The sequence below is a fragment of the Oncorhynchus mykiss genome, chromosome 1 (genome assembly GCF_057628025.1).
Source record: "Oncorhynchus mykiss isolate SJ-2025 chromosome 1, ASM5762802v1, whole genome shotgun sequence".
Lineage (NCBI taxonomy): Eukaryota > Metazoa > Chordata > Actinopteri > Salmoniformes > Salmonidae > Oncorhynchus > Oncorhynchus mykiss.
The window spans coordinates 17,928,146-17,945,796 of NC_143022.1; the positions used below are offsets into that span (position 1 = coordinate 17,928,146).

Below are 17,651 nucleotides of genomic sequence, written 5' to 3' on the forward strand. Positions count from 1 at the left end.
CATGTTTAGTTTTGCCCAACCTAGGTCGAAGCACAGACACAGTCTCAATTGGGATAGCTGAGCTGACTACACTGACTGTGCTAGTAGCAGACTCCACTAAGCTGGCAGGCTGGCTATCTCATTTTGGAGCTAGGGGAGTTAGAGCCCTGTCTATGTTCATAGATAAGATTAGAGCACTCCTCTAGCTAGGATGGAGTCTGTCACTCCTCACAGGCCAAGCTTGGTCCTGTTTGTGGGTGAGTCCCAGAAAAAGGGCCAATTATCTACAAATTCTATATTTTGGGAGGGGCAGAAAACAGTTTTCAACCAGCGATTGAGTTGAGACTGCTGTAGAGCTCATCATTCCCCCTAACTGGGGGGAGCCAGAGACAATTACTAAATGCCTACACATCTTTCTAGCTGATTTACACGCTGCAGTTATGTTGCGCTTGGTGACCTCTGACTGTTTCATCCTAACATTGTTGGTGCCGACTTGGATAACAATATCCCTATACTCTCTACACTCGCCAGTTTTAGCTTTAGCCAGCACCATCTTCAGATTAGACTTAACGTCAGTATCCCTGCCCCTGTTAAACAGTGTATGATAGCTGGATGATTCGTTTTAAGTCTAATACTGCGGGTAATGGAGTCGCCAATGACTAGGGTTTTCAATTTGTCAGAGCTAATGGTAGGAGGCTTCGGCGTCTCAGACCCCGTAACTGGAGGAGGTAGAGACCAGAGATGGCTGGCCTTTGACTCCGACTCGTTGATTAATGGGGAAAACCAGTTGAAAGTTTCTGTTGGCTGAAGAGCGACGCCGGTTGAGCATTCCTACATCATTTCCCTCCAGAAGCCATGGGAAAGTTGTCCGGCTGCGGGGACTGTGCGAGGGGATTTATACTACTATCTGACTTACTGGTGGCATATATGCGGTTTCATCCTTTCCTACACTGAAATTACTCTTGCCTAACGATTGCATCTGAAGCTGGGCTTGCAGCTCAGCTATCCTCGCCATAAGGCGATCGTTCTCCTGTATATTATGAGTACAGCGACTGCAATTAGAAGGCATCATGTTAATGTTACTACTTATCTTCGGCTGGCGGAGGTCCTGACGAACCACGTCCAGATAAAGCGTCCGGAGTGAAAAAGTTAAATGAACAAAAATTGAGCGAGTGGAAAAACTACAAATATGAACAGTAATTAAAACGTTTAAAACGTAATGTTGGAGGGATCACGTGACCCTTGAACGAGATGGCCTCATGAACTAAGAGCTCCGCACAAGTAGTCTCCAAATCCTAATCTTACCTCCACTCCAAGTTCAAACTCATTTAGCTTTAGTAAGAAAAAGTCATGGTGGCTACAAAAGGCGACACTACAGGTGACATTTTTACCCGGACTCAAGCATTAGCGACGGAAAAAGCCTCCACGAAGAAGCTAGCTTCAGAAAAAACTAGCGCCATTAGCCAGGAGCAAGAGAACCCGCTCCCCCCCGAGGCACAACGAATGCCAACCTCGCACTCTGTCGAAGACATCCTTTCTGAGTTGAGATCCCAACATAGAGAACTAAACACCAAATAAGATGCCATTAACTGTCAGCTCAGTGCGATAGGGGGCAAGGTGACAATACTGGAAAACGCTTTGCCTGACATCAACAACAAGAACCATAAACGCGGGGCGCCTGGATTTGGCAGAGGGGCGAATCCTATCCATGGAAAACTTATTGACAGATGCCATGGAAACAATAGCATATGCTAAAAAGAAAATCAAGCATCTGGAAGAGAAAACAGAGGACCTGGAAAACAGGCGGCGAAGGAATAATTGTGTTCTATTCAATCTGGGCGAAAAAGAAGAGGGAAACATGCCACTCATCCGCTACCTGCAAGACAAACTTCCCGAGTGGCTCCACCTGTCCACTGACAGGCCCTTAGAACTCGAGAGAGCTCACCAAGCACAGAGGCCCCCACCAGCAGCCAGACAACCACCGCGCCCAATCACCATACGTTTCCTGAGATTCACCGACAAGGAACGAGTCCTATAGGCGGCGAAAAACAACACCATCACAGTGGGAAACGCCAAACTCGCTTTACACCAGGACCTGTCAGCTGGAATACGCCGAAAGCGCTGAGAGTTTGACGAAGTGAAGAAATACTCAATTGACCGAGGCATCTTCAGGGGATTCAAATACCCAAACGAGCTCAGGATTCTTCACCAAGGAACCTTGCGACACTTCAAAACTCCCGAAGAGGCAAAATGTTTTTTAAAAGACAATCCTGGTCAATGAGAAATGGAGGTAATAGATCCAACGGGATGTGTCGAGTTGTTTGGGAACTCGGCTGGGGTGTTCAGAGATCATTATTTTATGTACACCATTTATTTTCCTTTTATGTGAACGCAGCTGTAACTACTATCCACTTTTACCCAGCGATGACTTGCACTAAAGTTCGATTACTGTTCGATGACGATGACTAGTACCTTAAATCTATTGACATGGAACTGCCATGGTCTCGGGCATGCAATAAAACGGAAAAAGATACTATGTGCTCTAAAAAAGGAAAAAGCAGACATCGCGCTATTACAAGAGACACACCTCTGTGATGCTGAACATGCCAAACTCCGCAGAGCTTGGGTGGGACAGGTGTATTTCTCATCTTTCAAATCAAACAGTAGAGGCACAGCCATACTTATCCATAAAAATGTTCCATTCATAATTGACAAAAACATATCTGATCCGGAGGGGAGATTTATTTTGATAACTGGGCCACTATATGGTCAACCAATTACTATATTAAACATATACGCCCCTAACACAGATACTCCTGCCTTCATGTCAAAAATGATAACCCTGTTCAATGAGCATTGTGTCTCCTTTGGCGTGGTGGCCGGAGATTTTAATTGTACCCTTAACCCAACCCTAGACAAATCATCTCAAGTCCCCACCACAAATCCTAGATCTGCAAAGATGTTGAACTCTCTTACTAAAGAGATGGGACTGATAGATATCTGGAGAGAGACTAATAGCTCATCTATGGACTATACATACTACTCTAATGTCCATAACACCTACTCTCGTATAGATTGCATTTTTATCCCAAAGAGTTTCATAAATTCAGCCACATGTACAATCGGACCCATAGCACTTTCAGATCACGCCTTTGTCCACCTCCGCTTTGACCTCTGCAAAAACATCCCGAGGTCAAAGAGCTGGAAATTCAACACCTCCATGCTATCAAATAAAGTGTTCCATACATTGGTAACTACATGGATAGACAACTACACACAAGACAATAAAAATTATCCTGTTTCTCCGGCCACAATGTGGGACGCTGCTAAAGCCACACTAAGAGGCCATCTAATCGCATATGCTTCCTCTAAGAAAAAGCAATGGAAGCACACAGGCTAGATCTTGAGAGGTAGCTGGAATACTGTGAAAAAATACATAAACAATCCCCAGACAGCACCTCCTGAAGTCATCTTAAAGCAGCCAAAGCCAAACTGAATTTGGACTACAATCGGGAGATAAAAAAAAAAGTTTTCTTTACTAAACAGAAATACCATGAGTATAGCAATAGGCCCAATAGATTGCTTGCTTACCAATTAAAAAAGGAGCAGTCAGAGCGTACAATCATGGCTATCCGATCAGCAGAGGACGAGGTCACATATGACCCCAAAAAGATCAATTTAACTTTTCATGATTTTTACTGCAAACTATACACCTCTGAGAGAAAACACACGGAGGCAGAACTCCACTCTCTTTCCTAGAGGGAATCTCGCTACCTAAACTATCAAAGACCGACCAAAAAGATCTCAACTCCCCCTTCACTCCTGAGGAGATCCTGGAGGCAAATACCTCCATGCCACCTAATAAGTCCCCAGGCCCAGATGGATTCCCCAGAGAGTTCTACAAAGCTTTTTGGCCCCAGCTCCGCCCTATCTTCATGCCAATGCTGGAGGATTTTTGCAAAAACTGAGTTCTCCCAGACTCAATGCACACAGCTCGCATTACAGTGTTGCTAAGAAAGGACAAGGACCCCCCATCCTGCTCGTCCTTCCGGCCCATAAGCTTGTTGGATTTCGACTATAAAATAATTACCAAATTGCTCGCCAAAAGACTAAACACTCTTCTTCCCAAAATAATAAAAGCTGACCAAACTGGATTTATTAGAGACAGATACTCTTCTGATAACATTCGTCGTCTTTTTGATATTATTGATCAAGTAAACGCACAGAAGACCCCTGTCCTGCTGGCTTCACTGGATGCTGAGAAGGCGTTTGACAGCATGGAGTGGAGCTTTCTGTTTTCAGTCTTAGAAAAGTTCAATATGGGCCCAAATTGTATTAAATGGATCAAATCACTATACTCTCATCCAAATGCCATGGTGACTACTAATGGACTGAACTCTGACAGATTCCCTCTGGAACGGGGCACAAGACAAGGGTGCTCGCTGTCCCCCCTGCTCTACTTGTTGGGGGCGGAGCCTCTGGCAGAGCTGATAAGGAGCAATCCAAGTATTATGGGTGTTTCTGCAGGCGGCCTGCAGCACAAGATTTCGCTTTACGCGGATGATGTCTTGCTCTACATATCCAACCCTGAGAAATCCCTCCCTCTCATTTTAGACACAATTGCTCAGTATGGCAAGTTTTCAGGTTATAAGATCAATTTTAACAAATCCACTGTTTGCCCTCTCAATATTACACTCACCAGCTCTATGAAGACACTATGTCCTTTCCAATGGAAAACACAGGGGTTTCAATACCTCGGGATCTTCATAACACCAGATCTGAATAGCTTGTTTAAGGAAAATTATCTTCCACTCCTGGATCGAATCAAGAACGATCTCCAAACCTGGATCTCCCTCCCAATTAGCTTAGTAGGAATAATTAATGTCATCCGTATGAACGTCCTCCCTAGACTGAACTACTTATTTCAGATGTTCCCATGCTATCTCATAGTTTCCTTCTTCAAAACAACTAACCAAAGCATCACCAAATTTATATGGGGCAATAAAAAACCTAGGATCAAGTTTTCCACTCTCTCGAAACCTGAATCTAAGGGTGGTCTTGCCCTTCCCTCCCTTCAATTGTACTACTGGTCTGCCCAAATCTGCAACATGCTAACATGGATCACAAACAGACAAGAGTCAACGTGGATTCAGATAGAAGCCCAATCCTGTGGTTAATTGCCCTTAAGCTCAATTATATTCATTAATAACTTTAGTGAAGTGGGCAACATAGCCAAAACCTTTGTGATTTACAGCACCCTACTAGCGTGGAGGGACTGTAAGAAATACCTGAGCATTTCCTCCCAAATATGTTCTCACTCGCCTATAGTAGGCAACCCAGACTTGCCAAAATCCCTGAGGGATGCCAACTTTAATCTTTGGCATACTCTAGGAATCAGGACCTTTTCAGACCTATTTAATCAGAAAACCACCACTGAAATCCTTTCAAGAGCTGCGCAGTGAATTCGATGTGCCAAGATCCCATTTTTTAAAAATATCTTCAAATTAGACATGTCATTTCGTCATTTACCTCCAAGAGGACGTTTAGAACTCAGTTGAATGAAGTTGAAACCCTTCTTGTCACAGCACAATCCATTAAAGGCAAAATATCTTACATCTAAACTCCTTTCTGAGAAAGGAGGCTCCTCCTTTACTCCTTTGAAAATAATCTGGGAAAAGGACCTTGGTCTGACTATCAGTGATGAGTTATGGACGGAGGTTTGCGACAGGGTATACTGCTCCTCTACCAATGTAAAAATGAAATAATCTAATTACAAATTTTATTATACTCATTTGAGACTCCATAGAATGAAAACAGATATGTCTCCTAACTGTAAAAGATGTACCTCTGAAAGTGGAACCTATATGCATGTATGTTGGATCTGTAGAGAGATTGCCAGAATCTATACATACTGCTGCACAGAAAATACTAGAGGTACAGTTTGATATGACCCGTGTATCTATCTTAATGCCCAGCAGGACTTTGTTCTTGATCCTGACAGAGAAAATTTGCTTATGACTATTACATACTTTGCTAAGAAATGTATTCTTCTATTGTGGGCCTCTAATACCCCTCCTACATTTAAAATGTGGATTGACCAGATTGTTGACTTTCTTCCTCTTGAAAAGCTCACTTATGACCTCCACAAGAGACAGCCCAAGTTTGATAGACTCTGGTCTCCACTATTCAACTATATTTCAAACTGGACAGAGTGAACGGGGTGACTAGGGAAATGCGCAGATACATGTTGTGTAAGGTACTGTAAAACCTAAAAACGAATTATTGGCCTGTCGTCTCAGCGAATGCTAGAAATAGCCGATAAGAACCTTGATAGTGCTGTTTTTTTTTGTGTTTTTAATTTAATTTAGTTTTTGAGTACTTACTTGTTCATTTTTCAAAAAACAAGCCTGAAACCTTTTATAAAACTGTTGAAGTCAGGACAAGTACAGAGGGGAACAATGAGACACTGTGCTCCAAAAACACAAATGTTAAAGCACGTTCATTCCATTCCACGACGGTGGAATTTATTATAAAACAGCAAGACTGTACTTGTCCTGACTTCTTCCTTTACTGTTCATGATGGCCCAGTATTACCTGAAGTTCAACTTTCTGCTGACATGTCTTGCCTGTGTTAAGTGACCTAGACTATGACAAGCAATAATGGTAAAATGTGTCTCTTCAGCTGGGGTATATTCTGAGAAGACTGGCCAAGATCTGACTATATAGGAGTATAGAGTGGTGGTGCCTTTAGTTTTATGCAAAGCAACCGCTAAACATAAAATCTCATTATATTTGTCACATACACCAAATACAACAAGTGTAGATCTTACTGTGAAATGCTTACTTACAAGCACTTAACCAACAATCCAGTTCCAGAAATAGAGTTCAGAAAATATTTACTAAATAAACGAAAGTAAAAAAATTAAATAAAAAGCAACACAATAAAATAACAATAACGAAGCTATATACCGTTACCGAGTCAATGCGCGGTAGTACAGGTTGAGGTAAATAGTACATGTACATGTAGGTAAGGGTAAAGTGACTGCATAGACAATAAACAGCGAGTAGTTAAAACAAAGGGGGGGGGGGTCAATGTAAATAGTCTGGTGGCTATTTGATTAATTGTTCAACAGTCTTATGGCTTGGGATTAAAAGCTGTGAAGGAGCTTTATGGACCGAGACTTGGCGCTCTGGTATTGCTTGCCATGCGGTAGCAGAAAGAGAACGGTCTATAACTTGGGTGACTGGAGTCTTTGACAATTTTTTGGGCCTTCCTCTGACACTGCCTAGTATATACAGTTGAAGTTGGAAGTTTACATACACCTTAGGCAAATACATTTAAACTCAGTTTTACATAATTCCACAATTGGGTGCTGCCTGCCAGAGGCTGGTGGTTTTTATATTATCTCGAGCATTGGTGACAGCAACTGTACTGCTGGCAACAATTTAATTACACTTTTTTGCCATATTCAACGGGTGTTGAGCGTACAAAAATGTGTCAGTTATTCTGCACTCTAGCACACTCACATGAGAGTTCTCTGAAATCAGAGTAGATAGCCAGAGCGAATTTACCAGCTACGTCTATCAGCAGTTGTCGCATTGAGATCATGAACATTCTATTGAAATGGTTACTTGCATAGTGGAGTCTTTTGTTAAGACATATAGCTAGCTAGCTACTGTTGACTAACCCCGTTCCGTAAAAATTTGTGCAACCTCGGCACGAGGCTGCAATGAAAACCAATGGGACTGTGGCGGCTGGGGCGTGTACTACGTTTCTACTCAAGCGTTGAATGACATTATAATCAAATCAAATTGTATTTGTCACATACACATGGTTAGCAGATGTTAATGCGAGTGTAGCGAAATGCTTGTGCTTCTAGTTCCGACAATGCAGTAATAACCAACAAGTAATCTAGCTAACAATTCCAAAACTACTACCTTATAGACACAAGTGTAAGGGGATAAAGAATATGTACATAAAGATATATGAATGAGTGATGGTACAGAGCGCATAGGCGCTCATAATGCAACTCATTTTGTCGTACAGCCTCTCTCCACGAGGTGTACCGCTTTTCTCGCAGATTAAGAACAATAAAGAGCAGGGACTGGGTAAGGGGGGGATACCAAGTCAATTGTACAACTGACTGCATTCATTTTTGCGTCATCCCCGCAAGCCAACATGACTATCAAAAGCCACAACAGCCGCTGTTTACTTCTGAAGATAACTTTAGCACACCCTTAGTTGTTATGGCTGCAATCCCGTTACCGGGATAATTGTTATCAACAACCGCTGAACTGCATAGCGCTACATTCAATGAATATTACAAAAAATATTTATATTTATGAAATCACAAGTGCAATATAGGAAAACACAGCTAAGCCTTTTGTTAATCCACCTGTCGTGTCAGATTTTGAAAATATGCTTTACAGCGAAAGCAATCCAAGCGTTTGTGTAAATTTATCGATCGCTCGACAAAACATTATGTACACTTAGCATCAAGTAGCTCGGTCACGAAAATCAGAAAAGCAATCAAACTAATCGTTTACCTTTGATGATCTTCGGATGTTTTCACTCACGAGACTCCCAGTTACACAATAAATGTTTGTTTTGTTCCATAAAGATGATTTTTTATATCCAAAATACCTCCGTTTGTTTGGCGCGTTATGTTCAGAAATCCACAGGAAAGAGCGGTCACGACAACGCAGACAAATTCCAAATAGTTTCCGTAATATCCACAGAAACATGTCAAACGTTTTTTATAATCAATCCTCAGGTAGTTTTCAAAATATATAATCGATAATATATCAACCGCAAATGTCTTTATCAGTAGGAGAGGGAAAGGCAATGGCAGCCCCAAATCTGTTTCACGAGCAAAACTCATTCGACCACTTGACGCGATGTTATCGTTCTGGCTCATTTTTCAAAATAAAAGCCTGAAACTATGTCTGAAGACTGACACCTTGAGGAAGCGATAGGAAAATGAATCTGGTTCATATCCCTTTAAATGGAGCAAAGGGAGGCTATGGAACATGGAGTTTTCAAAATAGAAGCCACTTCCTGCTTTGATTTTCCTCAGGGTTTCCAATGCAATATCAGTTCTGTTATACCCACAGACAATATTTTGACAGTTTTGGAGTTTTCTATCCAATACTAATAATAATATGCATATATTAACAACTGAGACTGAGGAGCTGGTCGTTTACAATGGGCACCTTTTCATCCAAGCTACTCAATACTGCCCCTGCAGCCATAAGAAGTTAAAAACCCGATTCAAATTCGACACAAACTTTCAAAAACGTATGTAATGACACATTATATAAACTCTTTATAATGTTTTATTTACATTTTAGAGGTGATAAGTTGGGCAGATCGGGTGAAAAAGCAATTTCCCCACACAGCTTCTCTGTCACGTTCGTCGTAAGGAGTAGACCAAGGTGCAGCGTGGTAGGCATACATATTCCTTTATTAAATGAACACCAACAAAAACAACAAAATACCAAATGAAGCATGAAGCTACTGGTGTGCACTCAGGCAACTTAATGTAGACAAGATCCCACAAACACAAATAAGGAAATAGCTACCTAAATATGATCCCCAATCAGAGACAACGATAAACAGCAGTCTCTGATTGGGAACCATATCAGGCCAACATAGATATACAAAAACCTAGATGACCCACCCTAGTCACTATCACGCAACTAGCAATCCTGTATCCGGGAGCGTAATCATAGCCTCAAGCGCATTACCATAACGCAACTTTTCCTATTCATGAAAATCGCAAATGAAATGAAATAAATATATTCAAACACAAGCTTAGCCTTTTGTTAACAACACTGTCATCTCAAAATATGCGTTACAGCCAACGCTAGACGAGCATTTGTGTAAGTTTATCATGGCATAATGCTATGCTAGGCTCTGCTGGCAGCAGGCAACATTTTCACGAAAATAAGAAAAGCAACCAAATTAAATAATTTACCTTTGAAGAACTTCAGATGCTTTCACTCAGGAGACTCCCAGTTAGACAGCAAATGTTCCTTTTTTCCAAAAATATTATTTTTGTAGGCGAAATAGCTCCCGTTTGTTCATCCTGCTTGGCTGAAAAATCGACCGAAAAATACTTCAACTATAACGCCAACCTTTTTTCAAAATTTGCTCCATAATATCGACAGAAACACGGCAAACGTTGTTTAGGATCCATCCTCAAGGTGTTTTTAACATATGTATTCGATAATATATCCGTCGAGGCAGTTGGTTTCTCATAAGAAGCGATTGGAAAAATGGCTACCACAGTATTTTACGCAAGGTTTTCTGCGGGAGTGATCATGTGACCACATGCCATATATGGTCCCTTGCAGCCATTCTTCAAGGGAAATGCCTAAAAAGACGTCACAATGCTGTAGACACCTTGGGGAAAACGTGGAAAACATAAGCTCATTCGTAGCTCATTCACAGCCATATAAGGAGTCATTGGCATGAGGCGGTTTCAAAAAATGCAGCACTTCCTGATTGGATTTTTATCTGGGTTTCGCCTGTAACATCAGTTCTGTGCCACTCACAGACAATATCTTTGCAGTTTTGGAAACGTCAGAGTGTTTTCTTTCCAAAGCTGTCAATTATATGCATAGTCAAGCATCTTTTCGTGACAAAATATCTTGTTTAAAACGGGAACGTTTTTCATCCAAAAATTAAAATAGCGCCCCCTATATCGAAGAGGTTAACAGCTTACTATGTTCAGGGCGTGACATTATCTCTCCCTTTCCCTATCATGCAGTAGGTTTTGCATCCCCACCCGCCTTTATAAAAAAGGCGGAGTTCCTTGCCTTCTTCAATCATGCAGATATGGGCAGCATGAAGGTCTAGTCATTGATTTTGTTGGAAAGGGGACAAATTGTGCTTTACAATGGTATTCATATTACTGTTGACCTGGAAGGATTACATTTTTGGGTGGCAAATTAAGGTCAATTGTACGTTACAGCGCTATGTGTTGCATAACTATAGCTAGCTAAACAGTTAACAGTTAACAACCATAATCCCAACTCATGACGTTACTACACTGCATGAATCTAACCAACAAGGTTCAATGTTAGCTAGCTAACATTAGGCTATAACTATCTAAGAAAATGGCACTGAGATGCGAATAATATTACTTCACAGATCACACACGTAACGTTAGCTAGCAAACCAGCCAGCTAACGTTAGCTAGCTAGTTTATAGTACACTTTAACTTGAAATTAAAATTACTTTTTGACTAAATTAGAAATGTGTAATATCTGAAAATGTAGCTAGCTAGACTATCTTACCCATATATATGGATGGACGCTTTCCCTCTCTGCTATGGTTGCCCTTAGTTTGACGATTTAATCTGGAGACAGGTGCTTTCTCCGTCTCCTTAGCTCCATCTCCTTAGCTACTCTAAATTCCCCTGATTTAAAAACTCATTCTCTCAGCCAATCATGGCTAGCGGTAAGGTTGCTATTTTTTTCTGTGGCTAAACCAACTAGGCTCGTAATTTAACAATTTTATTTGTATTTACAGATAGCATAAAAGTTTGTTATAAAGGCACATGAAAGTTCACATGTTCCAGAAGGCATTTCTGCCAAAAATACTAGTTACTTTGAAAAAGTAGTTCACTACATCCAAACTACTTTGTGAAAATGTATAACTCTTCTGCGCTATGGATTGAATCAAGCTCCCAGTCTATATTACTTGATGAACAATAATAAAGAAATACAATGTAATGAATTCAGGACAACCATCACTGAACTCAAACTCACACACTCATGCACTGTTAAGATGGCGCCGAAGAGCATGACTGACGTTATACATGCCGTAACCAATTGTGCTATTTTGTTAGTTTTTTTGCGTTTGTAACTTATTTTTTTACTTATTTTGTAGATAATGTTGCTGCTACCGTCTCTTATTACCGAAAATAACTTCTGGACATCAGAACTGGAATTACTCACCACTAACTGGAAGAAGCTTTTTCCTTTAACGAGTCTGACAAGAAAGATAAACTGCTCTCCCAGGAACAGGCCCAGATCCTGTCATTTGAGTGAAGAAAAGATGACGGAAAAGAGGATGCAGATCTGGCTGCCTTATGAGAATCTGTAGGTGAGTAAACTCCCACTGCCATCAATTATACTTGCTAATGTAGCAGTGTGAAGTTGTTCCTCTAGATTATGCACCCAGTTACACACAAGGACCAGTTCAAATAGGCCAGTTCAAAAGGGGAGGTTAATAATTTGATAATAATAATATTTCAGAGTGTGCTTTTAATTTCATTACAGCTGCATAGCTAATGCAGTTTTTTGTGTGCAAACACTTTTTCATATCTATATTGTAAAATACAATTGATTGTGAAAGTTTTGTATATTTTGGTTTGGTCCATCGTGTGGTGTCTGTGTTCCGTACCCTCCTATTGTTCTCTCTTGCCTGACCCTCAGTTAGCAATTTTTTTGCTTTTTAAAAAACTTTATTTAACCAGGCAAGTCCGTTAAGAACAACTTCTTATTTTCAATGACGGCCTAGGAACAGTGGGTTAACTCCCTGTTCAGGGGCAGAACAACAGATTTGTACCTTGTCAGCTCGGGTTTGAACTTGCAACCTTCCGGTTACTAGTCCAACGCTCTAACCACTAGGCTACCCTGCCACAATGTATGTTGTCCTTGGCTCCTCTATTTTTCAATATTAAACTGTGGTAATATTACACAATGTGCTGTTATGGTTGCATAAGTTTAGCTAAATATTTATATTGTACATATTGAATGTTCAAAAATGTTATCAAGTTCTCTAGCTAGGGTACCTATTGTAACCTGTGGGTACTTGGGACAATGTTTGAGTGAGTTCCCATGTGCTTGCGCAGGTGCCTGAGTTGTGACTGCGCCAAGGGCTAACATCTTGTACGTTGTCTCTTCATGCACAGGTATATATTTTATTTTGTCTGAATTATGTTGTATATCATTTTACTTTCATTGTATTGTATTGTTGTGCACTGACTGTGTGCACGCAGCACCTGCTTTTAATTTTTGGTTGCTTTCTCTTGCCTGACCCTCAGTTAGCGAGGTGCCTGAGGACTGTGACTGTGCCAAAGGCTAACATCTTGTACATTGTCACTTCGTGTGCAGGACAAATAAAAATCCAACAAACAGACCTCCAGTTGTGGTAGTGTCCTCATTAAATTACACATCGCAGAATGAATCACTCTTCACTAACATGCAATCATTGTAAAATAAAATGGATGACCTACTATTAAGATTATCCTACCAACGGGACATTAAGAACTCTTATCCCTGAAACTTTTAAGTTTCAGCGAGCCGTGGCTGAACGAAGACACAGATAATATAGAGCTGGATGGATTTTCAATGCAACGGCAGAACAGAGAAGCCATCCTTCTGATTCCTGCTTACAAGCAAAACTAAAGCAGGAAGTTACCAGTGACTCGCTCAATACAGTGGTCAGATGACGTGGATGCTACGCTACAGGACTGTTTTGCTAGCACAGACTGGAAATTGTTCCGGGATTCATCCAATGGCATTGAGGAGTATACCACCTCAGTCAGCAGCTTCATCAATAAGTGCACTTTCGTCCCCAAAGTACAATACATATCCCAACCAGAAGCCATGGATTACAGGCAACATCCGCATCGAGCTAAAGGCTAGAGCTGCCGCTTTCAAGGAGCGGGACACTAATCCGGATGCCTATAAGAATCCAGCTATTTCCTCAGACGAACCATCAAACAAGCAAAGCGTCAGTACAGGATTACGATTGAAACCTACTACACCGGCTCTGATGCTCGTCAGATGTGGCAGAGGTTGAAAACAATTATGGACTACAAAGGAAAACCCATACGTGAGCGGCCCAGTGAAGCGAGCCTACCAGATTAGCTAAATGCCTTTTATGCTCACTTCGAGGCAAGCAACACTGAAGCATGCATGAGAATACCAGCTGTTCTGGATGACTGTGTGATAACGCTCTCGTAAGCCGATCTGAGCAAGACCTTTAACTTCTCTGGGATAGGTGGGACGGTAGCGTCCCAAACATCCAGCGAAAATGCAGAGCGCGAAATTCAAATAAATTACAATAAAAATTAAACTTTCATGAAATCACACATGCAATACTCCAAATTAAAGCTACACTTGTTGTGAATCCAGCCAGCATGTCAAATTTCAGATTTTATTTGAAATTTGGCACGGTTATTTGGCAAGTTTGATTCAGAAAAACACCAGTTGGAACATGAGCGACATGACTACAAACTATTTCAAAAGTTACCTGTAATCGTTGTCCAAACATTTCAAACTACTTTCCTGATAAAACTTTAGCTATTTTTTAACGGAAATAATCGATCAAATTTAAGACGGGTTTAACTGTGTTCCATTCCGGATGAAAACAAAGTGGAGCGTGCTTTTCAGGTCACGCGCCTCTAACAAAGAGTACACTTCCCTCTACCTTCATTCTGAACAGAGCTACTTCTTCATTTCTCAAAGGACAAACCTCAACCAATTTCTAAAGACTGTTGACATCCAGTGGAAGCGATAGGAACTGCAAGCCCGCCCCTTAGAAATCTGGAATCCCAATGAAAATCAATTGAAAAGAGAGTGACCGAAAAAACAACAATTCTGAATGGTTTGTCCTCGGGGTTTCGCCTGCCAAATAAGTTCTGTTATACTCACAGACATCATTCAAACAGTTTTAGAAACTTCAGAGTGTTTTCTATCCAAATCCACTAATAATATGCATATCTTAGTTGCTGGGCCTGAGTAGCAGGCAGTTTACTTTGGACGCGTTTTTCATCCGGACGTGAACATACTGCCCCCTATCCCATTGAAGTTAAACTGGTCATCATTCACAAAGCCGCAGGGCCAGATGGACTACCAGGACGTGTACTCAGAGCATGCACTGACAAACTGTTAAGTCTTCACTGACATTTTCAACCTCTCCCTGACTGAGTCTGTAATATCTACATGTTTCAAGCAGACCACCATAGTGCCTGTTCCCAAGAACACTAAGGTAACCTGCCTAAATGTTTAACGCCCTGTAGCACTCACATCGGTAACCATGAAGTGCTTGGTTAGGGTTAGGTTTAAGGTAAGTATAATGGCTCTATTAAATGCCACTGGCACAGGTTGAGAGCAGTTCTTGACGCATCCACATACAGTACAAATTATCAATGAACCTGCCAGGTACCATCTCAAAGCCATAAACATGGGCAACCTCATAGATATCATCCTAACCAACTTGCCCTCCAAATATACCTCTGCTGTTTTCAACCAAGATTTCAGCGATCACTGCCTCATTGCCTGCATCCGTAATGCTTCTGCGGTCAAACAACCACCCCTCATCACTGTCAAACGCTCCCTAAAACACTTCAGTGAGCAGGCCTTTCTAATCGACCTGGCCCGGGTATCCTGGAAGCATATTGACCTCATTCCGTCAGCAGAGGATGCCTGGTTATTCTTTAAAAGTGCCTTCCTAACCATCTTAAATAAGCATGCCCCTTTCAAAAAATGTAGAACCAGGAACAGATATAGCCCTTGGTTCTCTCCAGACCTGACTGCATTTCACCAGCACAAAAGCACCCTGTGGCGTAATGCAGTAACATCGAATAGCCCCCGTGATATGCAACTTTTCAGGGAAGTTAGGAACCAATATACACAGGCAGTTAGGAAAGCTAAGGCTAGCTTTTTCAAGCAGAAATTTGCATCCTGTAGCACAAACTCAGTAAAAGTTCTGGGACACTGTAAAGTCCATGGAGAATAAGAGCACCTCCTCCCAGCTGCCCACTGCACTGAGGCTAGGAAACACTGTCACCACCAATAAATCCACTATAATTGAGAATTTCAATAAGCATTTTTCTACGGCTGGCAATGCCTTCCACCTAGCTACCCCAACTGCCCTGCACTCCCCACAGCAACTCGCCCAAGCCTCCCCCATTTCTCCTTTACCAAAATCCAGATAGCTGATGTTCTAAAAGAGCTGCAAAATCTGGAATCCTACAAATCAGCCGGGATAGACAATCAGGACCCACTCTTTCTAAAATTATCTGCCGAAATTGTTACAACATCTATTACTAGCCTGTTCAACCTCTCTTTCTTATTGTCTGAGATTCCCAAAGATTGGAAAGCTCGCGTGGTCATCCCCCTCTTCAAAGGGGGAGACACACTACACCCTAACTGCTACAGACCTATATCTATCCTACCCTGCCTTTCTAAGGTCTTCGAAAGTCAAGTTAACAAACAGATTACCGACCATTTAGAATCCCACCGTACCTTCTTCGCTATGCAATCTGATTTCAGTGCTGGTCATGGGTGCACCTCAGCCATGCTCAAGGTCCTAAACGATATCATAACCGCAATCGATAAGAGACATTACTGTGCAGCCGTATTCATCGACCTCGCCAAGGATTTCGACTCTGTCAATCACCACATTCTTATTGGCAGACTCAACAGCCTTGGTTTCTCAAATGATTGCCTTGCCTTGTTCACAAACTATTTCTCTGATAGAGTTCAGTGTGTCAAATCGGAGGGCCTGTTGTCTGGACCTCTGGCAGTCTCTATGGGGATGCCACAGGGTTCAACTCTCGGGCCGACTCTCTTCTCTGTACACATCAATGATGTCGCTCTCGCTGCTGGTGATTCTTTGATCCACCTCTATGCAGATGACATCATCCTTCTGTATACTTCCGGCCCATCGTTGGACACTGTGTCAACTAACCTCCAGACGAGCTTCAATGCCATGCAACTCTCCTTCCGCAGCCTCCAACTGCTCTTAAATGCAAGTAAAACTAAATGCATGCTTTTCAACCTATCACTGCATGCACCTGCCCACCCGTCCAGCATCATTACTCTGGATGGTTCTGACTTAGAATATGTGGACAATTACAAATACCTAAGTCTCTGGCTTGACTAACTTCTCCTTCCAGACTCACATTAACCTGTTATAGCTGCAATCCCCCTATCGGGATAAGTGTCATCAACAACTGCTGAATAGCATAGCGCTACATACAATAAATATTACAATAAATATTTATATTCATGAAATCACAAGTGCAATATAGGAAAACACAGCTTAGCCTTTTGTTAATCCACCTGTCGTGTCATATTTTGAAATAATGCTTTACAGCGAAAGCAATCCAAGCGTTTGTGTAAGTTTATCGATCGCTCGACAAAACATTAAATACACATAGCATCAGGTAGCTCGGTCACGAAAATCAGAAAAGTTATCAAATGAATCGTTTATCTTTGTTGATCTTCGAATGTTTTCACTCACGAGACTCCCAGTTACACAACAAATGTTCAGTTTGTTCCTTAAAGTTGATTTTTATATGAAAAATACCTCAGTTTGTTTGGCGCGTTATGTTCAGAAATCCACAGGAAAGAGCGGTCACGACAACGCAGACGAAAATTCCAAATAGTTTCCATTATGTCCACAGACACATGTCAAACATTTTTTATAATCAATCCTCTGGTTGTTTTTAAAATATATAATCGATAATATATCAACCGCAAATGTCTTTCACAGTAAGAGAGGGGAAACAATGGCTGTCCAAATTCTGTTGCACAAGCAAAACTCATGTGACCACTTGACGCGATGTTATCGTTCTGGCTCATTTTTCAAAATATAAGCCTGAAATTATGTCTGAAGACTGTTGACACCTTGAGGAAGTGATAGGAAA

At 41.4% G+C, this 17,651-nt stretch overlaps 1 protein-coding gene and 1 long non-coding RNA gene across 4 annotated transcripts in view; one reads left to right on the forward strand and one right to left on the reverse strand.

Moving 5' to 3' along the window:
* Positions 1-10,380, reverse strand: part of LOC110491485 (uncharacterized) — a 446,987-nt gene extending 436,607 nt beyond the window's left edge. For 2 of the 3 annotated variants that reach the window (XM_090191196.1, XM_090191148.1), the window contains exon 1: positions 9,957-10,362. The gene's annotated coding sequence lies outside the window, so the exon portion shown is untranslated. Of the gene's footprint in view, positions 1-9,956 lie in introns of all 3 variants that reach the window. The other variant, XM_090191231.1, reaches the window with a different exon arrangement.
* On the forward strand, positions 5,948-13,127 carry LOC149985421 (uncharacterized). The gene is made up of 2 exons (XR_016484757.1): positions 5,948-6,235; positions 11,876-13,127. It is a non-coding gene; the product is annotated as an uncharacterized LOC149985421 (long non-coding RNA).
* Positions 13,128-17,651: the final 4,524 nt, after the last annotated feature.